Below are 24,076 nucleotides of genomic sequence, written 5' to 3'. Positions count from 1 at the left end.
GGCGTGGAAAACGAGCACGTGACGGAAAGGCTTCCGTACCCGAAGGGTCCAAATCACATGCCCAGCAAAGTAGCCTTAAACCTGGACACACAATGGAGACCATTTGACCCTTTAAATAATACTACAACCAGACACATACAGGTGCGCACATATACACAGATACACATTCTGTTTAAATTTCTTCACATCTGCAGACTAGAGTAAGCTGAGGGTATAGTGTTAAACCAGGTACTACATAAACAGTATATAGTATATATACAGAGGATATAGTGTTAAACCAGGTACTACATACAGAGTATATAGTATATATACAGAGTATATAGTTTGACCAAAAGATCGTGCTGATCTTTGATCTCCTGGTTCTTCATCTCCAGCGCCACTTTCAGACTCATAATGTCCTCCTCTATGGGCTGGTATAACACACACACGAATCATCACTACAGCCAGTACAATGGAAAGGTGGGAATGTGTACTGAATGTGTACTGACGTTATAAATGAAAGGTGGAGCTACTGGTGGATGTGTACTGACACTATAAGGGATCTCTACCTGCAGTGACAGTCTGAGCTTCTCAAGTTCTTCCTCCAGAGATTTCTTCTCCTGTTCACAGGCCATTTTCATATCTGCCAGAGCATGTATCATTACTGCTGGATATAACACAGATTGTATATACTACATAATTACTACTGAATATATAAAATATAATATATATAGTACTATACATATATTAGTATCACTTTTATTGGAGCCTAAAGGCTAACATTCATTATTAGTTATGTTAGTATTATTGCATTTCCATAGTACTTACTCTTGATGGACCTGTTATGCTCCTCCTCCTCCTGCTGTTTCTGCAGGAGCTCTGTCTCCTCCTGCTGCTTGTGTTTCAGCATCTCCTGAAGAACCTGCAGCTCCTTCTGCTTCTGCAACCTCAACTCCTTCAGCTGCTCCAACAAACTGTTCTCCAACTCCTCCTTCTCACACCGCAAACACTCCAATCGGGCCACAGGCCCCACTAGTGACACAGAACCACACACAGACACAGACACACACACACACACACACACACACACACACACACACACACAGACACACACACACACACACACACACACACACACAAAGAGAGAGATAAACATGTATAAATGTATAAGAATTTGTGGATAAAATTATTATGAGATTATTTATAATGAAACGACTACACTACACAACCACTTCTTCCTTTTATTTACATATTATACAGATATTTACAGATATTTACATTTTATTTACCCGCGTGCGTCTCTCTTCTCCAAGGTAGCGGAGAGATATGAAAGGATAAAAGGGGAAAAGAATAAAATGCACGTCGGTTTTAAATTCGCAGGCTACCTGCGCTGAAGGCGTGGAAAACGAGCACGTGACGGAAAGGCTTCCGTACCCGATGGGTCCAAATCACATGCCCAGCAAAGTAGCCTTAAACCTGGACACACAATGGAGACCATTTGACCCTTTAAATAATACTACAACCAGACACATACAGGTGCGCACATATACACAGATACACATTCTGTTTAAATTTCTTCACATCTGCAGACTAGAGTAAGCTGAGGGTATAGTGTTAAACCAGGAACTACATAAACAGTATATAGTATATATACAGAGGATATAGTGTTAAACCAGGTACTACATACAGAGTATATAGTATACATACAGAGTATATAGTTTGACCAAAAGATCGTGCTGATCTTTGATCTCCTGGTTCTTCATCTCCAGCGCCACTTTCAGACTCATAAAGTCCTCCTCTATGGGCTGGTATAACACACACACGAATCATATCTACAGCCAGTACAATGGAAAGGTGGGAATGTGTACTGAATGTGTACTGACGTTATAAGTGAAAGGTGGAGGTACTGGTGGATGTGTACTGACACTATAAGGGATCTCTACCTGCAGTGACAGTCTGAGCTTCTCAAGTTCTTCCTCCAGAGATTTCTTCTCCTGTTCACAGGCCATTTTCATATCTGCCAGAGCAAGTATCATTACTGCTGGATATAACACAGATTGTATATACTACATAATTACTACTGAATATATAAAATATAATATATATAGTACTATACATATATTAGTATCACTTTTATTGGAGCCTAAAGGCTAACATTCATTATTAGTTATGTTAGTATTATTGCATTTCCATAGTACTTACTCTTGATGGACCTGTTATGCTCCTCCTCCTCCTGCTGTTTCTGCAGGAGCTCTGTCTCCTCTTGCTGCTTGTGTTTCAGCATCTCCTGAAGAACCTGCAGCTCCTTCTGCTTCTGCAACCTCAACTCCTTCAGCTGCTCCAACAAATTGTTCTCCAACTCCTCCTTCTCACACCGCAAACACTCCAATCGGGCCACAGGCCCCACTAGTGACACAGAACCACACACACACACACAGAGAGAGAGATAAACATGTATAAATGTATAAGAATTTGTGGATAAAATTATTATGAGATTATTTATAATCAAACGACTACACTACACAACCACTTCTTCCTTTTATTTACATATTATACAGATATTTACAGATATTTACATTTTATTTACCCGCGTGCGTCTCTCTTCTCCAAGGTAGCGGAGAGATATGAAAGGATAAAAGGGGAAAAGAATAAAATGCACGTCGGTTTTAAATTCGCAGGCTACCTGCGCTGAAGGCGTATAAAACGAGCACTTGAGGGAAAGGCTTCCGTACCCGATGGGTCCAAATCACATGCCCAGCAAACTAGCCTTAAACCTGGACACACAATGGAGACCATTTGACCCTTTAAAATCATACTAAAACCAGACTTCCAGGCCCAAGAGGTCACACAGTCATGCCCAGCAAAGTAGCTCTGGGCCTGGGCACACTTCACGCAGTTTGACCGTTTAAATAAAACTAGAAACAGACTTCCTGGCCCAAGAGGTCACAGAGTCATGCCTGGGTCTGGGCACACTTCACGCAGTTTGACCCTTTAAATAATACTACAACCAGACACATACAGGTGCGCACATATACACAGATACACATTCTGTTTAATTTCTTCACATCTGCAGACTAGAGTAAGCTGAGGGTATAGTGTTAAACCAGGTACTACATAAACAGTATATAATATATATACAGAGGACATAATGTTAAACCAGGTACTACATACAGAGTATATAGTTTTACCAAAAGATCGTGCTGATCTTTGATCTCCTGGTTCTTCATCTCCAGCACCACTTTCAGACTCATGTCCTCCTCTATGGGCTGGTATAACACACACACACACACACACACACACACACACAAATTAGCAAGCCATATAGTGTAGAAATAGATAGATGTTATTCAGGGACCTCATTTATAAAACTTTGTGGATTCCAAAGTGAAAGTGTGTGTATTCTGCACAAATAACAGGAAATGGCATATACCCCCCAAAAACTTAGATTTCTAAAGCCTCGAGTATGAATTATTGGGAGATAGAGGCGACAATGCAGCGCTAAAGACAAAAAAGGAATTTTAACCACAGGTATGAGTGGCAGCACCAGCAACCGCAGGTGTGAGTGGCATTATATTTACATTTACCCTCCACATCCTTTGTGTCTGTGTATTCGTCCTCGATGCGTCCAGCACACCATCTCCAGAAACGCCTCATTTTTCCTCTGTCTTCTTCAGTGTCTTTCCACAGACTGATCTGTAAAGGTGTTCATGGGATTCCCCTCACGTGTGACATCGGGCCACAGGACATATGGGGTTCTAAAGTTCCAAGAGCGTAGATGAGTTGTTTTTCTTTGAATTTCCTAATTTCATTGCTGCCATAGCAGCAACTGGCAATGCAAACAGACGTGTCATTAATGCAGTGACTCTACCTCAACCTGGATTGATCAACCATGTACGGCTCACCGGAGACTGTGATACGTATAACATCCCAAAGTGTACTTAATTCTGAGCAAAATCTAACTAGCCTCATTACTGCTGAACTATGAGGGGCCATTTAGGGAGAAATCAGGGAAACACTACTTGTACATACATATGAAACATTTTCACATAAATAGCCTACTACTTACATTTGTGTATAATAATTTAAACTCGCATATACACGCACTTGCCCACTCAATCTCTGGTGCGTAAACAAAGAGTTGCACTATGCTTATGTTGGTATGGGGGTGTCTGTGTGTATATAACAATTTTCAGTGCGCCCGGAAGTCATTTCATTGTCATTTCAAGGCAGATATTTAACATGTGTACAGTGCGTATAATAGACAGAGGAAGACTGTTGAACTATTAATATTAGGACGGTTATTGACATCTGTGTAATGAGTAGTGCTTCTCTTAATGACAACTGTAACTGTTTTCCCATATAGAATTGTGTGCCTTATATTGTTTGGAGGAACTTTTTCTTCTCATTTAGAAATATGTGGACTAAGTGCTCAGATTGTCTTATTACTTATTATGCTCAGTCTCACCATTTTTGGCAGATTTCACCACGTTATTACGAACGTGGATACGTTATCTTATAATTATAAGCAGTGTGAGATGTGAAGCTAAGCGGAGCACATGTGCAGAATTTCTAACAATAGCCTGTTTTGTATAGCCTGGCTAACTGACCAATCAGTGAAATTAAATGTGGTTGCTGAGCCTGTTGCAGCTGGGTCAATTTAATTTGATTTCATTGTGTTTAATTTTAAACTCAGCTGCGTGCCATGAGACACAAGTTAATCTGAGCATTTTTTGTTCTAACGCCGACTTAACCTAGCCATGTTTTACAGTTATCTTGAAATAATTGAGGTTCATCGCTAGAGGGTGCTGTTCATCTTTTTTTTTCTTTTTTTTCTATTATTGATCAGGAAAAAACGATAAAATAGAGAATTTGTGGATAAAATTATTATGAGATTATTTATAATGAAACGACTACACTACACAACCACTTCTTCCTTTTATTTACATATTATACAGATATTTAGAGATATTTACATTTTATTTACCCGCGTGCGTCTCTCTTCTCCAAGGTAGCGGAGAGATATGAAAGGATAAAAGGGGAAAAGAATAAAATGCACGTCGGTTTTAAATTCGCAGGCTACCTGCGCTGAAGGCGTGGAAAACGAGCACGTGACGGAAAGGCTTCCGTACCCGATGGGTCCAAATCACATGCCCAGCAAAGTAGCCTTAAACCTGGACACACAATGGAGACCATTTGACCCTTTAAAATCATACTACAACCAGACTTCCAGGCCCAAGAGGTCACACAGTCATGCCCAGCAAAGTAGCTCTGGGCCTGGGCACACTTCACGCAGTTTGACCCTTTAAATAATACTACAACCAGACACATACAGGTGGGCACATATACACAGATACACATTCTGTTTAATTTCTTCACATCTGCAGACTAGAGTAAGCTGAGGGTATAGTGTTCAACCAGGTACTACATAAACAGTATATAGTATATATACAGAGGATATAGTGTTAAACCAGGTACTACATACAGAGTATATAGTATACATACAGAGTATATAGTTTGACCAAAAGATCGTGCTGATCTTTGATCTCCTGGTTCTTCATCTCCAGCGCCACTTTCAGACTCATAATGTCCTCCTCTATGGGCTGGTATAACCCACACACACGAATCATCACTACAGCCAGTACAATGGAAAGGTGGGAATGTGTACTGAATGTGTACTGACTTTATAAGTGAAAGGTGGAGGTACTGGTGGATGTGTACTGACACTAGAAGGGATCTCTACCTGCAGTGACAGTCTGAGCTTCTCAAGTTCTTCCTCCAGAGATTTCTTCTCCTGTTCACAGGCCATTTTCATATCTGCCAGAGCAAGTATCATTACTGCTGGATATAACATAGATTGTATATACTACATAATTACTACTGAATATATAAAATATAATATATATAGTACTATACATATATTAGTATCACTTTTATTGGAGCCTAAAGGCTAGCATTCATTATTAGTTATGTTAGTATTATTGCATTTCCATAGTACTTACTCTTGATGGACCTGTTATGCTCCTCCTCCTCCTGCTGTTTCTGCAGGAGCTCTGTCTCCTCCTGCTGCTTGTGTTTCAGCATCTCCTGAAGAACCTGCAGCTCCTTCTGCTTCTGCAACCTCAACTCCTTCAGCTGCTCCAACAAACTGTTCTCCAACTCCTCCTTCTCACACCGCAAACACTCCAATCGGGCCACAGGCCCCACTAGTGACACAGAACCACACACACACACAGACACAGACAAACACACACACACAGACACACACACACACACACACACACACACACACACACACACACACAGAGAGATAAACATGTATAAATGTATAAGAATTTGTGGATAAAATTATTATGAGATTATTTATAATGAAACGACTACACTACACAGCCACTTCTTCCTTTTATTTACATATTATACAGATATTTACAGATATTTACATTTTATTTACCCGCGTGCGTCTCTCTTCTCCAACATAGCGGAGAGATATGAAAGGATAAAAGGGGAAAAGAATAAAATGCACGTCGGTTTTAAATTCGCAGGCTACCTGCGCTGAAGGCGTGGAAAACGAGCACGTGACGGAAAGGCTTCCGTACCCGATGGGTCCAAATCACATGCCCAGCAAAGTAGCCTTAAACCTGGACACACAATGGAGACCATTTGACCCTTTAAATAATACTACAACCAGACACATACAGGTGCGCACATATACACAGATACACATTCTGTTTAAATTTCTTCACATCTGCAGACTAGAGTAAGCTGAGGGTATAGTGTTAAACCAGGAACTACATAAACAGTATATAGTATATATACAGAGGATATAATGTTAAACCAGGTACTACATACAGAGTATATAGTTTGACCAAAAGTTCGTGCTGATCTTTGATCTCCTGGTTCTTCATCTCCAGCGCCACTTTCAGACTCAATGTCCTCCTCTATGGGCTGGTATAAGCCACACATACGAATCATCACTACAGCCAGTACAATGGAAAGGTGGGAATGTGTACTGAATGTGTACTGACGTTATAAGTGAAAGGTGGAGCTACTGGTGGATGTGTACTGACACTATAAGGGATCTCTACCTGCAGTGACAGTCTGAGCTTCTCAAGTTCTTCCTCCAGAGATTTCTTCTCCTGTTCACAGGCCATTTTCATATCTGCCAGAGCAAGTATCATTACTGCTGGATATAACATGGATTGTATATACTACATAATTACTACTGAATATATAAAATATAATATATATAGTACTATACATATATTAGTATCACTTTTATTGGAGCCTAAAGGCTAACATTCATTATTAGTTATGTTAGTATTATTGCATTTCCATAGTACTTACTCTTGATGGACCTGTTATGCTCCTCCTCCTCCTGCTGTTTCTGCAGGAGCTCTGTCTCCTCCTGCTGCTTGTGTTTCAGCATCTCCTGAAGAACCTGCAGCTCCTTCTGCTTCTGCAACCTCAACTCCTTCAGCTGCTCCAACAAACTGTTCTCCAACTCCTCCTTCTCACACCGCAAACACTCCAATCGGGCCACAGGCCCCACTAGTGACACAGAACCACACACACACACACACACACACAAAGAGAGAGATAAACATGTATAAATGTATAAGAATTTGTGGATAAAATTATTATGAGATTATTTATAATCAAACGACTACACTACACAACCACATCTTCCTTTTATTTACATATTATACAGATATTTAGAGATATTTACATTTTATTTACCCGCGTGCGTCTCTCTTCTCCAAGGTAGCGGAGAGATATGAAAGGATAAAAGGGGAAAAGAATAAAATGCACGTCGGTTTTAAATTCGCAGGCTACCTGCGCTGAAGGCGTGGAAAACGAGCACGTGACGGAAAGGCTTCCGTACCCGATGGGTCCAAATCACATGCCCAGCAAAGTAGCCTTAAACCTGGACACGCAATGGAGAGCATTTGACCCTTTAAAATCATACTACAACCAGACTTCCAGGCCCAAGAGGTCACACAGCCATGCCCAGCAAAGTAGCTCTGGGCCTGGGCACACTTCACGCAGTTTGACCGTTTAAATAAAACTAGAAACAGACTTCCTGGCCCAAGAGGTCACAGTCATACCCAGCAAAGTACGTTTAAACCTGGAAACAAATCAGATCCTTTCTGTCATTCAAAGGAATGGGCCTGCAACTCACAACCACATCCCCAGTGAAGCGCACCGTCACCCAGCCACACTACCCCACCTTGCCCGTCCTGGAACAACCACACCTCCAGGGCACCACATGCCAATCTCTCATGCCCAGCAAACTGCAACCTCACGCAGCCAGGCCACACACTGTCTCCCCTTGTACAGTCCAAGGACGAACTCCTCCACAAACCTGGTGTTCACGCGCACACACGCAATTACAACGAATTGGTGGAGAACTTTGAAACAAACGTGCTGACTTTGAATACTCACATCTAGGCTGGGCCAGGTCCAAATGGCCTGCAGCTCGGTGCGCATTAACTGCTTGACTGTCCGTCACGAACGCCACCTGCCAAGCGTTCGTTCCGTCCCTGGCGGATTTTAAAAAATCGTAGCGTGATAACGATGGTTCCGATCCGCGTGCCGCTTAAAGGCGATTACAGGGGAGATGCAACCCTTTCCAAAGAACCATGAAAAGACTTTCTACTCCCAAGGAAACGAGATATTAAGCCGCAATGACATCCGACGCGCGCATTTGCTCCGCCGCGCACCACATTTAAAAAAATCATAGCGTGAAAACCGTGGGTTCGATCCGCGTGCAGCTCGAAGGCGATTACAGGGGAGATGCAGCCCTTTCCAAAGAGCCATGAAAAGACTTTCTACTCCCAAGGAGACAGGAGATATTAAGCCGAAATGACGTCCGACGCGCGCATTTCCTCCGCCGCGCACCACCTTTAAAAAAATCATAGCGTGAAAACCGTGGGTTCGATCCGAGTGCCGCTCGAAGGCGATTACAGGGGAGATGCAGCCCTTTCCAAAGAGGCATGAACAGACTTCCTACTCCCAAGGAGCCCAAAGATATTAAGCCGCAAATACGTCCTACGCGCGTCTTTTCTACGCCGCGCACCACATTTAAAAAATCGTATCGGAAGAACGGTGGGTCCAATCCGCGTGCCGCTTAAAGGCGATTACAAGGGAGATGCAAACCTTTCCAAAGAGCCATGAAAAGACTTTCTACTCCCAAGGAGACAAGAGATATTAAGCCGAAATGACGTCCGACGCGCGCATTTCCTCCGCCGCGCACCACATTTAAAAAAATCATAGCTTGAAAACCGTGGGTTCGATCCGCGTGCCGCTCGAAGGCGATTACAGGGGAGATGCAGCCCTTTCCAAAGAGCCATGAACAGACTTTCTACACCCAATGAGACAAGAGATATTAAGCCGCAAATACGTCCGGCGCGAGTCTTTTCTCTGCCGCGCAACACATTTAAAAAAAATCGTAGCGTGAAAAACGTGGGTTCGATCCGCGTGCCGCTCGAAGGCGAATACAGGGGAGATGCATCCCTTTCAAAAGAGCCATGAACAGACTTTCTACTCCCAAGGAGACCAGAAATATTAACATATAAAGCGTTACGCTCCAGTCGGATGAACGAGAAACGCTTGTACAATTGCAACGAATTGGAGGAGAAAGTTTAAACAAACGCGCTGACTTTGAACGCTCACATCTAGGCCGGGCCAACTCCAAATGGCGTGCAACTCGGTGCGCATCACCTCCATGACTGTCCCTAACGAACGCCACCTGCCACGCTTTCGGCCCGTCCCTGGCGGCATTAAAAAATCGTAGCGTGATAACGATGGTTCTGATGCGCGTGCCGCTCGAAGGCGATTACAGGGGAGATACAGCCCTTTCCAAAGAGCCATGAACAGACTTTCTACTCCCAAGGAGACAAGAGATATTACGCGCATTTTCTCCGACGCGCACCACGTTTAAAAAATCGTAGCGTGAGAACGGTGGGTCCGATCCGCGTGCCGCTTAAAGGCGATTACAGGGGAGATGCATCCCTTTCCAAAGAGCCATGAACAGACTTTCTACTCCCAAGGAGACCAGAGATATTAACAGATAAAGCGTTACGCTCCAGTCGGATGAGCGAGAAACGCTTGTACAATTGCAACGAATTGGAGGAGAAAGTTTAAACAAACGCGCTGACTTTGAAGGCTCACATCTAGGCCGGGCCAGGTCCAAATGGCCTGCAACTCGGTCCGCATCACGTCCATGACTTTTCCTAACGAACGCCACCTGCCAAGCTTTCGGCCCGTCCCTGTCGGCATTAAAAAATCGTAGCGTGATAAGGATGGTTCCGATCCGCGTGCCGCGCGAAGGCGATTACAGGGGAGATGCAGCCCTTTCCAAAGAACCATGAAAAGACTTTCTACTCCCAAGGAGACAAGAGATATTAAGCCGCAATGACGTCCGACGCGCGCATTTTCTCCGCCGCGCAGCACATTTTAAAAAATCATAGCGTGAAAACCGTGGGTTCGATCCACGTGCCGCTCGAAGGCGATTACAAGGGAGATGCAAACCTTTCCAAAGAGCCATGAAAAGACTTTCTACTCCCAAGGAGACAATAGATATTAAGCCGAAATGACGTCCGACGCGCGCATTTTCTCCGACGCGCACCACATTTAAAAAAATCATAGCGTGAAAACCGTGGGTTCGATCCGCGTGCCGCTCGAAGGCGATTACAGCGGAGATGCAGCCCTTTCCAAAGAGCCATGAAAAGACTTTCTACTCCCAAGGAGACAAGAGATATTAAGCCGCAATGACGTCCGACGCGCGCATTTTCTCCGACGCGCAACACATTTAAAAAAATCATAGCGTGAAAACCGTGGGTTCGATCCGCGTGCCGCTCGAAGGCGATTACAGGGGAGATGCAGCCCTTTCCAAAGAGGCATGAACAGACTTCCTACTCCCAAGGAGCCCAAAGATATTAAGCCGCAAATACGTCCTACGCGCGTCTTTTCTACGCCGCGCACCACATTTAAAAAATCGTATCGGAAGAACGGTGGGTCCAATCCGCGTGCCGCTTAAAGGCGATTACAAGGGAGATGCAAACCTTTCCAAAGAGCCATGAAAAGACTTTCTACTCCCAAGGAGACAATAGATATTAAGCCGAAATGACGTCCGACGCGCGCATTTTCTCCGCCGCTCACCACATTTAAAAAAATCATAGCGTGAAAACCGTGGGTTCGATCCGCGTGCCGCTCGAAGGCGATTACAGCGGAGATGCAGCCCTTTCCAAAGAGCCATGAAAAGACTTTCTACTCCCAAGGAGACAAGAGATATTAAGCCGAAATGACGTCCGACGCGCGCATTTCCTCCGCCGCGCACCACATTTAAAAAAATCATAGCTTGAAAACCGTGGGTTCGATCCGCGTGCCGCTCGAAGGCGATTACAGGGGAGATGCAGCCCTTTCCAAAGAGCCATGAACAGACTTTCTACACCCAATGAGACAAGAGATATTAAGCCGCAAATACGTCCGGCGCGAGTCTTTTCTCTGCCGCGCAACACATTTAAAAAAAATCGTAGCGTGAAAAACGTGGGTTCGATCCGCGTGCCGCTCGAAGGCGAATACAGGGGAGATGCATCCCTTTCAAAAGAGCCATGAACAGACTTTCTACTCCCAAGGAGACCAGAAATATTAACATATAAAGCGTTACGCTCCAGTCGGATGAACGAGAAACGCTTGTACAATTGCAACGAATTGGAGGAGAAAGTTTAAACAAACGCGCTGACTTTGAACGCTCACATCTAGGCCGGGCCAACTCCAAATGGCGTGCAACTCGGTGCGCATCACCTCCATGACTGTCCCTAACGAACGCCACCTGCCACGCTTTCGGCCCGTCCCTGGCGGCATTAAAAAATCGTAGCGTGATAACGATGGTTCTGATGCGCGTGCCGCTCGAAGGCGATTACAGGGGAGATACAGCCCTTTCCAAAGAGCCATGAACAGACTTTCTACTCCCAAGGAGACAAGAGATATTACGCGCATTTTCTCCGACGCGCACCACGTTTAAAAAATCGTAGCGTGAGAACGGTGGGTCCGATCCGCGTGCCGCTTAAAGGCGATTACAGGGGAGATGCATCCCTTTCCAAAGAGCCATGAACAGACTTTCTACTCCCAAGGAGACCAGAGATATTAACAGATAAAGCGTTACGCTCCAGTCGGATGAGCGAGAAACGCTTGTACAATTGCAACGAATTGGAGGAGAAAGTTTAAACAAACGCGCTGACTTTGAAGGCTCACATCTAGGCCGGGCCAGGTCCAAATGGCCTGCAACTCGGTCCGCATCACGTCCATGACTTTTCCTAACGAACGCCACCTGCCAAGCTTTCGGCCCGTCCCTGTCGGCATTAAAAAATCGTAGCGTGATAAGGATGGTTCCGATCCGCGTGCCGCGCGAAGGCGATTACAGGGGAGATGCAGCCCTTTCCAAAGAACCATGAAAAGACTTTCTACTCCCAAGGAGACAAGAGATATTAAGCCGCAATGACGTCCGACGCGCGCATTTTCTCCGCCGCGCAGCACATTTTAAAAAATCATAGCGTGAAAACCGTGGGTTCGATCCACGTGCCGCTCGAAGGCGATTACAAGGGAGATGCAAACCTTTCCAAAGAGCCATGAAAAGACTTTCTACTCCCAAGGAGACAATAGATATTAAGCCGAAATGACGTCCGACGCGCGCATTTTCTCCGACGCGCACCACATTTAAAAAAATCATAGCGTGAAAACCGTGGGTTCGATCCGCGTGCCGCTCGAAGGCGATTACAGCGGAGATGCAGCCCTTTCCAAAGAGCCATGAAAAGACTTTCTACTCCCAAGGAGACAAGAGATATTAAGCCGCAATGACGTCCGACGCGCGCATTTTCTCCGACGCGCAACACATTTAAAAAAAATCATAGCGTGAAAACCGTGGGTTCGATCCGCGTGCCGCTCGAAGGCGATTACAGGGGAGATGCAGCCCTTTCCAAAGAGCCATGAACAGACCTTCTACTCCCAATGAGACAAGAGATATCAAGCCGCAAATACGTCCGGCGCGCGTCTATTCTCCGCCGCGCAACACATTTAAAAAAAATCGTAGCGTGAAAACCGTGGGTTCGATCCGCGTGCCGCTTAAAGGCGATTACAGGGGAGATGCAGCCCTTTCCAAAGAGCCATGAAAAGACTTTCTACTCCCAAGGAGACAAGAGATATTAAGCCGAAATGACGTCCGACGCGCGCATTTCCTCCGCCGCGCACCACAATTAAAAAAATCATAGCGTGAAAACCGTGGGTTCGATCCGCGTGCCGCTCGAAGGCGATTACAGAGGAGATGCAGCCCTTTCCAAAGAGGCATGAACAGACTTCCTACTCCCAAGGAGCCCAAAGATATTAAGCCGCAAATACGTCCTACGCGCGTCTTTTCTACGCCGCGCACCACATTTAAAAAATCGTATCGGAAGAACGGTGGGTCCAATCCGCGTGCCGCTTAAAGGCGATTACAAGGGAGATGCAAACCTTTCCAAAGAGCCATGAAAAGACTTTCTACTCCCAAGGAGACAATAGATATTAAGCCGAAATGACGTCCGACGCGCGCATTTTCTCCGCCGCGGACCACATTTAAAAAAATCATAGCGTGAAAACCGTGGGTTCGATCCGCGTGCCGCTCGAAGGCGATTACAGCGGAGATGCAGCCCTTTCCAAAGAGCCATGAAAAGACTTTCTACTCCCAAGGAGACAAGAGATATTAAGCCGAAATGACGTCCGAAGCGCGCATTTCCTCCGCCGCGCACCACATTTAAAAAAAATCATAGCGTGAAAACCGTGGGTTCGATCCGCGTGCCGCTCGAAGGGGATTACAGGGGAGATGCAGCCCTTTCCAAAGAGCCATAAACAGACTTTCTACACCCAATGAGACAAGAGATATTAAGCCGCAAATACGTCCGGCGCGCGTCTTTTCTCCGCCGCGCAACACATTTAAAAAAAATCGTAGCGTGAAAACCGTGGGTTCGATCCGCGTGCCGCTCGAAGGCGATTACAGGGGAGATGCAGCCCTTTCCAAAGAGCCATGAACAGACTTTCTACTCCCAATGAGACAAGAGATATCAAGCCGCAAATACGTCCGGCGCGCGTCTATTCTCCGCCGCGCAACACATTTAAAAAAAATCGTAGCGTGAAAACCGTGGGTTCGATCCGCGTGCCGCTTAAAGGCGATTACAGGGGAGATGCAGCCCTTTCCAAAGAGCCATGAAAAGACTTTCTACTCCCAAGGAGACAAGAGATATTAAGCCGAAATGACGTCCGACGCGCGCATTTCCTCCGCCGCGCACCACATTTAAAAAAATCATAGCGCGAAAACCGTGGGTTCGATCCGCGTGCCGCTCGAAGGCGATTACAGGGGAGATGCAGCCCTTTCCAAAGAGGCATGAACAGACTTCCTACTCCCAAGGAGCCCAAAGATATTAAGCCGCAAATACGTCCTACGCGCGTCTTTTCTACGCCGCGCACCACATTTAAAAAATCGTATCGGAAGAACGGTGGGTCCAATCCGCGTGCCGCTTAAAGGCGATTACAAGGGAGATGCAAACCTTTCCAAAGAGCCATGAAAAGACTTTCTACTCCCAAGGAGACAATAGATATTAAGCCGAAATGACGTCCGACGCGCGCATTTTCTCCGCCGCTCACCACATTTAAAAAAATCATAGCGTGAAAACCGTGGGTTCGATCCGCGTGCCGCTCGAAGGCGATTACAGCGGAGATGCAGCCCTTTCCAAAGAGCCATGAAAAGACTTTCTACTCCCAAGGAGACAAGAGATATTAAGCCGAAATGACGTCCGACGCGCGCATTTCCTCCGCCGCGCACCACATTTAAAAAAATCATAGCTTGAAAACCGTGGGTTCGATCCGCGTGCCGCTCGAAGGCGATTACAGGGGAGATGCAGCCCTTTCCAAAGAGCCATGAACAGACTTTCTACACCCAATGAGACAAGAGATATTAAGCCGCAAATACGTCCGGCGCGCGTCTTTTCTCTGCCGCGCAACACATTTAAAAAAAATCGTAGCGTGAAAAACGTGGGTTCGATCCGCGTGCCGCTCGAAGGCGATTACAGGGGAGATGCATCCCTTTCAAAAGAGCCATGAACAGACTTTCTACTCCCAAGGAGACCAGAAATATTAACATATAAAGCGTTACGCTCCAGTCGGATGAACGAGAAACGCTTGTACAATTGCAACGAATTGGAGGAGAAAGTTTAAACAAACGCGCTGACTTTGAACGCTCACATCTAGGCCGGGCCAACTCCAAATGGCGTGCAACTCGGTGCGCATCACCTCCATGACTGTCCCTAACGAACGCCACCTGCCACGCTTTCGGCCCGTCCCTGGCGGCATTAAAAAATCGTAGCGTGATAACGATGGTTCCGATGCGCGTGCCGCTCGAAGGCGATTACAGGGGAGATACAGCCCTTTCCAAAGAGCCATGAACAGACTTTCTACTCCCAAGGAGACAAGAGATATTACGCGCATTTTCTCCGACGCGCACCACATTTAAAAAATCGTAGCGTGAGAACGGTGGGTCCGATCCGCGTGCCGCTTAAAGGCGATTACAGGGGAGATGCATCCCTTTCCAAAGAACCATGAAAAGACTTTCTACTCCCAAGGAGACAAGAGATATTAAGCCGCAATGACGTCCGACGCGCGCATTTTCTCCGCCGCGCAGCACATTTAAAAAAATCATAGCGTGAAAACCGTGGGTTCGATCCGCGTGCCGCTCGAAGGGGATTACAGGGGAGATGCAGCCCTTTCCAAAGAGCCATAAACAGACTTTCTACACCCAATGAGACAAGAGATATTAAGCCGCAAATACGTCCGGCGCGCGTCTTTTCTCCGCCGCGCAACACATTTAAAAAAAATCGTAGCGTGAAAACCGTGGGTTCGATCCGCGTGCCGCTCGAAGGCGATTACAGGGGAGATGCAGCCCTTTCCAAAGAGCCATGAACAGACTTTCTACTCCCAATGAGACAAGAGATATCAAGCCGCAAATACGTCCGGCGCGCGTCTATTCTCCGCCGCGCAACACATTTAAAAAAAATCGTAGCGTGAAAACCGTGGGTTCGATCCGCGTGCCGCTTAAAGGCGATTACAGGGGAGATGCAGCCCTTTCCAAAGAGCCATGAAAAGACTTTCTACTCCCAAGGAGACAAGAGATATTAAGCCGAAATGACGTCCGACGCGCGCATTTCCTCCGCCGCGCACCACATTTAAAAAAATCATAGCGCGAAAACCGTGGGTTCGATCCGCGTGCCGCTCGAAGGCGATTACAGGGGAGATGCAGCCCTTTCCAAAGAGGCATGAACAGACTTCCTACTCCCAAGGAGCCCAAAGATATTAAGCCGCAAATACGTCCTACGCGCGTCTTTTCTACGCCGCGCACCACATTTAAAAAATCGTATCGGAAGAACGGTGGGTCCAATCCGCGTGCCGCTTAAAGGCGATTACAAGGGAGATGCAAACCTTTCCAAAGAGCCATGAAAAGACTTTCTACTCCCAAGGAGACAATAGATATTAAGCCGAAATGACGTCCGACGCGCGCATTTTCTCCGCCGCTCACCACATTTAAAAAAATCATAGCGTGAAAACCGTGGGTTCGATCCGCGTGCCGCTCGAAGGCGATTACAGCGGAGATGCAGCCCTTTCCAAAGAGCCATGAAAAGACTTTCTACTCCCAAGGAGACAAGAGATATTAAGCCGAAATGACGTCCGACGCGCGCATTTCCTCCGCCGCGCACCACATTTAAAAAAATCATAGCTTGAAAACCGTGGGTTCGATCCGCGTGCCGCTCGAAGGCGATTACAGGGGAGATGCAGCCCTTTCCAAAGAGCCATGAACAGACTTTCTACACCCAATGAGACAAGAGATATTAAGCCGCAAATACGTCCGGCGCGCGTCTTTTCTCTGCCGCGCAACACATTTAAAAAAAATCGTAGCGTGAAAAACGTGGGTTCGATCCGCGTGCCGCTCGAAGGCGATTACAGGGGAGATGCATCCCTTTCAAAAGAGCCATGAACAGACTTTCTACTCCCAAGGAGACCAGAAATATTAACATATAAAGCGTTACGCTCCAGTCGGATGAACGAGAAACGCTTGTACAATTGCAACGAATTGGAGGAGAAAGTTTAAACAAACGCGCTGACTTTGAACGCTCACATCTAGGCCGGGCCAACTCCAAATGGCGTGCAACTCGGTGCGCATCACCTCCATGACTGTCCCTAACGAACGCCACCTGCCACGCTTTCGGCCCGTCCCTGGCGGCATTAAAAAATCGTAGCGTGATAACGATGGTTCCGATGCGCGTGCCGCTCGAAGGCGATTACAGGGGAGATACAGCCCTTTCCAAAGAGCCATGAACAGACTTTCTACTCCCAAGGAGACAAGAGATATTACGCGCATTTTCTCCGACGCGCACCACATTTAAAAAATCGTAGCGTGAGAACGGTGGGTCCGATCCGCGTGCCGCTTAAAGGCGATTACAGGGGAGATGCATCCCTTTCCAAAGAACCATGAAAAGACTTTCTACTCCCAAGGAGACAAGAGATATTAAGCCGCAATGACGTCCGACGCGCGCATTTTCTCCGCCGCGCAGCACATTTAAAAAAATCATAGCGTGAAAACCGTGGGTTCGATCCACGTGCCGCTCGAAGGCGATTACAGGGGAGATGCAGCCCTTTCCAAAGAGGCATGAACAGACTTCCTACTCCCAAGGAGCCCAAAGATATTAAGCCGCAAATACGTCCTACGCGCGTCTTTTCTACGCCGCGCACCACATTTAAAAAATCGTATCGGAAGAACGGTGGGTCCAATCCGCGTGCCGCTTAAAGGCGATTACAAGGGAGATGCAAACCTTTCCAAAGAGCCATGAAAAGGCTTTCTACTCCCAAGGAGACAATAGATATTAAGCCGAAATGACGTCCGACGCGCGCATTTTCTCCGCCGCGCACCACATTTAAAAAAATCATAGCGTGAAAACCGTGGGTTCGATCCGCGTGCCGCTCGAAGGCGATTACAGCGGAGATGCAGCCCTTTCCAAAGAGCCATGAAAAGACTTTCTACTCCCAAGGAGACAAGAGATATTAAGCCGAAATGACGTCCGACGCGCGCATTTCCTCCGCCGCGCACCACATTTAAAAAAATCATAGCGTGAAAACCGTGGGTTCGATCCGCGTGCCGCTCGAAGGCGATTACAGGGGAGATGCAGCCCTTTCCAAAGAGGCATGAACAGACTTCCTACTCCCAAGGAGCCCAAAGATATTAAGCCGCAAATACGTCCTACGCGCGTCTTTTCTACGCCGCGCACCACATTTAAAAAATCGTATCGGAAGAACGGTGGGTCCAATCCGCGTGCCGCTTAAAGGCGATTACAAGGGAGATGCAAACCTTTCCAAAGAGCCATGAAAAGACTTTCTACTCCCAAGGAGACAATAGATATTAAGCCGAAATGACGTCCGACGCGCGCATTTTCTCCGCCGCTCACCACATTTAAAAAAATCATAGCGTGAAAACCGTGGGTTCGATCCGCGTGCCGCTCGAAGGCGATTACAGCGGAGATGCAGCCCTTTCCAAAGAGCCATGAAAAGACTTTCTACTCCCAAGGAGACAAGAGATATTAAGCCGAAATGACGTCCGACGCGCGCATTTCCTCCGCCTCGCACCACATTTAAAAAAATCATAGCTTGAAAACCGTGGGTTCGATCCGCGTGCCGCTCGAAGGCGATTACAGGGGAGATGCAGCCCTTTCCAAAGAGCCATGAACAGACTTTCTACACCCAATGAGACAAGAGATATTAAGCCGCAAATACGTCCGGCGCGCGTCTTTTCTCTGCCGCGCAACACATTTAAAAAAAATCGTAGCGTGAAAAACGTGGGTTCGATCCGCGTGCCGCTCGAAGGCGATTACAGGGGAGATGCATCCCTTTCAAAAGAGCCATGAACGGACTTTCTACTCCCAAGGAGACCAGAAATATTAACATATAAAGCGTTACGCTCCAGTCGGATGAACGAGAAACGCTTGTACAATTGCAACGAATTGGAGGAGAAAGTTTAAACAAACGCGCTGACTTTGAACGCTCACATCTAGGCCGGGCCAACTCCAAATGGCGTGCAACTCGGTGCGCATCACCTCCATGACTGTCCCTAACGAACGCCACCTGCCACGCTTTCGGCCCGTCCCTGGCGGCATTAAAAAATCGTAGCGTGATAACGATGGTTCCGATGCGCGTGCCGCTCGAAGGCGATTACAGGGGAGATACAGCCCTTTCCAAAGAGCCATGAACAGACTTTCTACTCCCAAGGAGACAAGAGATATTACGCACATTTTCTCCGACGCGCACCACGTTTAAAAAATCGTAGCGTGAGAACGGTGGGTCCGATCCGCGTGCCGCTTAAAGGCGATTACAGGGGAGATGCATCCCTTTCCAAAGAGCCATGAACAGACTTTCTACTCCCAAGGAGACCAGAGATATTAACAGATAAAGCGTTACGCTCCAGTCGGATGAGCGAGAAACGCTTGTACAATTGCAACGAATTGGAGGAGAAAGTTTAAACAAACGCGCTGACTTTGAAGGCTCACATCTAGGCCGGGCCAGGTCCAAATGGCCTGCAACTCGGTCCGCATCACGTCCATGACTTTTCCTAACGAACGCCACCTGCCAAGCTTTCGGCTCGTCCCTGTCGGCATTAAAAAATCGTAGCGTGATAAGGATGGTTCCGATCCGCGTGCCGCGCGAAGGCGATTACAGGGGAGATGCAGCCCTTTCCAAAGAACCATGAAAAGACTTTCTACTCCCAAGGAGACAAGAGATATTAAGCCGCAATGACGTCCGACGCGCGCATTTTCTCCGCCGCGCAGCACATTTAAAAAAATCATAGCGTGAAAACCGTGGGTTCGATCCACGTGCCGCTCGAAGGCGATTACAGGGGAGATGCAGCCCTTTCCAAAGAGGCATGAACAGACTTCCTACTCCCAAGGAGCCAAAAGATATTAAGCCGCAAATACGTCCTACGCGCGTCTTTTCTACGCCGCGCACCACATTTAAAAAATCGTATCGGAAGAACGGTGGGTCCAATCCGCGTGCCGCTTAAAGGCGATTACAAGGGAGATGCAAACCTTTCCAAAGAGCCATGAAAAGACTTTCTACTCCCAAGGAGACAATAGATATTAAGCCGAAATGACGTCCGACGCGCGCATTTTCTCCGACGCGCACCACATTTAAAAAAATCATAGCGTGAAAACCGTGGGTTCGATCCGCGTGCCGCTCGAAGGCGATTACAGCGGAGATGCAGCCCTTTCCAAAGAGCCATGAAAAGACTTTCTACTCCCAAGGAGACAAGAGATATTAAGCCGCAATGACGTCCGACGCGCGCATTTTCTCCGACGCGCAACACATTTAAAAAAAATCGTAGCGTGAAAACCGTGGGTTCGATCCGCGTGCCGCTTAAAGGCGATTACAGGGGAGATGCAGCCCTTTCCAAAGAGCCATGAAAAGACTTTCTACTCCCAAGGAGACAAGAGATATTAAGCCGAAATGACGTCCGACGCGCGCATTTCCTCCGCCGCGCACCACATTTAAAAAAATCATAGCGTGAAAACCGTGGGTTCGATCCGCGTGCCGCTCGAAGGCGATTACAGGGGAGATGCAGCCCTTTCCAAAGAGGCATGAACAGACTTCCTACTCCCAAGGAGCCCAAAGATATTAAGCCGCAAATACGTCCTACGCGCGTCTTTTCTACGCCGCGCACCACATTTAAAAAATCGTATCGGAAGAACGGTGGGTCCAATCCGCGTGCCGCTTAAAGGCGATTACAAGGGAGATGCAAACCTTTCCAAAGAGCCATGAAAAGACTTTCTACTCCCAAGGAGACAATAGATATTAAGCCGAAATGACGTCCGACGCGCGCATTTTCTCCGCCGCTCACCACATTTAAAAAAATCATAGCGTGAAAACCGTGGGTTCGATCCGCGTGCCGCTCGAAGGCGATTACAGCGGAGATGCAGCCCTTTCCAAAGAGCCATGAAAAGACTTTCTACTCCCAAGGAGACAAGAGATATTAAGCCGAAATGACGTCCGACGCGCGCATTTCCTCCGCCGCGCACCACATTTAAAAAAATCATAGCTTGAAAACCGTGGGTTCGATCCGCGTGCCGCTCGAAGGCGATTACAGGGGAGATGCAGCCCTTTCCAAAGAGCCATGAACAGACTTTCTACACCCAATGAGACAAGAGATATTAAGCCGCAAATACGTCCGGCGCGCGTCTTTTCTCCGCCGCGCAACACATTTAAAAAAAATCGTAGCGTGAAAAACGTGGGTTCGATCCGCGTGCCGCTCGAAGGCGATTACAGGGGAGATGCATCCCTTTCAAAAGAGCCATGAACAGACTTTCTACTCCCAAGGAGACCAGAAATATTAACATATAAAGCGTTACGCTCCAGTCGGATGAACGAGAAACGCTTGTACAATTGCAACGAATTGGAGGAGAAAGTTTAAACAAACGCGCTGACTTTGAACGCTCACATCTAGGCCGGGCCAACTCCAAATGGCGTGCAACTCGGTGTGCATCACCTCCATGACTGTCCCTAACGAACGCCACCTGCCACGCTTTCGGCCTATCCCTGGCGGCATTAAAAAATCGTAGCGTGATAACGATGGTTCCGATGCGCGTGCCGCTCAAAGGCGATTACAGGGGAGATACAGCCCTTTCCAAAGAGCCATGAACAGACTTTCTACTCCCAAGGAGACAAGAGATATTACGCGCATTTTCTCCGACGCGCACCACGTTTAAAAAATCGTAGCGTGAGAACGGTGGGTCCGATCCGCGTGCTGCTTAAAGGCGATTACAGGGGAGATGCAGCCCTTTCCAAAGAGCCATGAAAAGACTTTCTACTCCCAAGGAGACAAGAGATATTAAGCCGAAATGACGTCCGACGCGCGCATTTCCTCCGCCGCGCACCACATTTAAAAAAATCATAGCGTGAAAACCGTGGGTTCGATCCGCGTGCCGCTCGAAGGCGATTACAGAGGAGATGCAGCCCTTTCCAAAGAGGCATGAACAGACTTCCTACTCCCAAGGAGCCCAAAGATATTAAGCCGCAAATACGTCCTACGCGCGTCTTTTCTACGCCGCGCACCACATTTAAAAAATCGTATCGGAAGAACGGTGGGTCCAATCCGCGTGCCGCTTAAAGGCGATTACAAGGGAGATGCAAACCTTTCCAAAGAGCCATGAAAAGACTTTCTACTCCCAAGGAGACAATAGATATTAAGCCGAAATGACGTCCGACGCGCGCATTTTCTCCGCCGCGCACCACATTTAAAAAAATCATAGCGTGAAAACCGTGGGTTCGATCCGCGTGCCGCTCGAAGGCGATTACAGCGGAGATGCAGCCCTTTCCAAAGAGCCATGAAAAGACTTTCTACTCCCAAGGAGACAAGAGATATTAAGCCGAAATGACGTCCGACGCGCGCATTTCCTCCGCCGCGCACCACATTTAAAAAAATCATAGCGTGAAAACCGTGGGTTCGATCCGCGTGCCGCTCGAAGGCGATTACAGGGGAGATGCAGCCCTTTCCAAAGAGGCATGAACAGACTTCCTACTCCCAAGGAGCCCAAAGATATTAAGCCGCAAATACGTCCTACGCGCGTCTTTTCTACGCCGCGCACCACATTTAAAAAATCGTATCGGAAGAACGGTGGGTCCAATCCGCGTGCCGCTTAAAGGCGATTACAAGGGAGATGCAAACCTTTCCAAAGAGCCATGAAAAGACTTTCTACTCCCAAGGAGACAATAGATATTAAGCCGAAATGACGTCCGACGCGCGCATTTTCTCCGCCGCTCACCACATTTAAAAAAATCATAGCGTGAAAACCGTGGGTTCGATCCGCGTGCCGCTCGAAGGCGATTACAGCGGAGATGCAGCCCTTTCCAAAGAGCCATGAAAAGACTTTCTACTCCCAAGGAGACAAGAGATATTAAGCCGAAATGACGTCCGACGCGCGCATTTCCTCCGCCTCGCACCACATTTAAAAAAATCATAGCTTGAAAACCGTGGGTTCGATCCGCGTGCCGCTCGAAGGCGATTACAGGGGAGATGCAGCCCTTTCCAAAGAGCCATGAACAGACTTTCTACACCCAATGAGACAAGAGATATTAAGCCGCAAATACGTCCGGCGCGCGTCTTTTCTCTGCCGCGCAACACATTTAAAAAAAATCGTAGCGTGAAAAACGTGGGTTCGATCCGCGTGCCGCTCGAAGGCGATTACAGGGGAGATGCATCCCTTTCAAAAGAGCCATGAACGGACTTTCTACTCCCAAGGAGACCAGAAATATTAACATATAAAGCGTTACGCTCCAGTCGGATGAACGAGAAACGCTTGTACAATTGCAACGAATTGGAGGAGAAAGTTTAAACAAACGCGCTGACTTTGAACGCTCACATCTAGGCCGGGCCAACTCCAAATGGCGTGCAACTCGGTGCGCATCACCTCCATGACTGTCCCTAACGAACGCCACCTGCCACGCTTTCGGCCCGTCCCTGGCGGCATTAAAAAATCGTAGCGTGATAACGATGGTTCCGATGCGCGTGCCGCTCGAAGGCGATTACAGGGGAGATACAGCCCTTTCCAAAGAGCCATGAACAGACTTTCTACTCCCAAGGAGACAAGAGATATTACGCACATTTTCTCCGACGCGCACCACGTTTAAAAAATCGTAGCGTGAGAACGGTGGGTCCGATCCGCGTGCCGCTTAAAGGCGATTACAGGGGAGATGCATCCCTTTCCAAAGAGCCATGAACAGACTTTCTACTCCCAAGGAGACCAGAGATATTAACAGATAAAGCGTTACGCTCCAGTCGGATGAGCGAGAAACGCTTGTACAATTGCAACGAATTGGAGGAGAAAGTTTAAACAAACGCGCTGACTTTGAAGGCTCACATCTAGGCCGGGCCAGGTCCAAATGGCCTGCAACTCGGTCCGCATCACGTCCATGACTTTTCCTAACGAACGCCACCTGCCAAGCTTTCGGCTCGTCCCTGTCGGCATTAAAAAATCGTAGCGTG

The sequence above is a fragment of the Electrophorus electricus genome, chromosome 9 (genome assembly GCF_041902795.1).
Source record: "Electrophorus electricus isolate QZ-2024a chromosome 9, ASM4190279v1, whole genome shotgun sequence".
Lineage (NCBI taxonomy): Eukaryota > Metazoa > Chordata > Actinopteri > Gymnotiformes > Gymnotidae > Electrophorus > Electrophorus electricus.
This window is presented reverse-complemented; position numbering follows the sequence as displayed.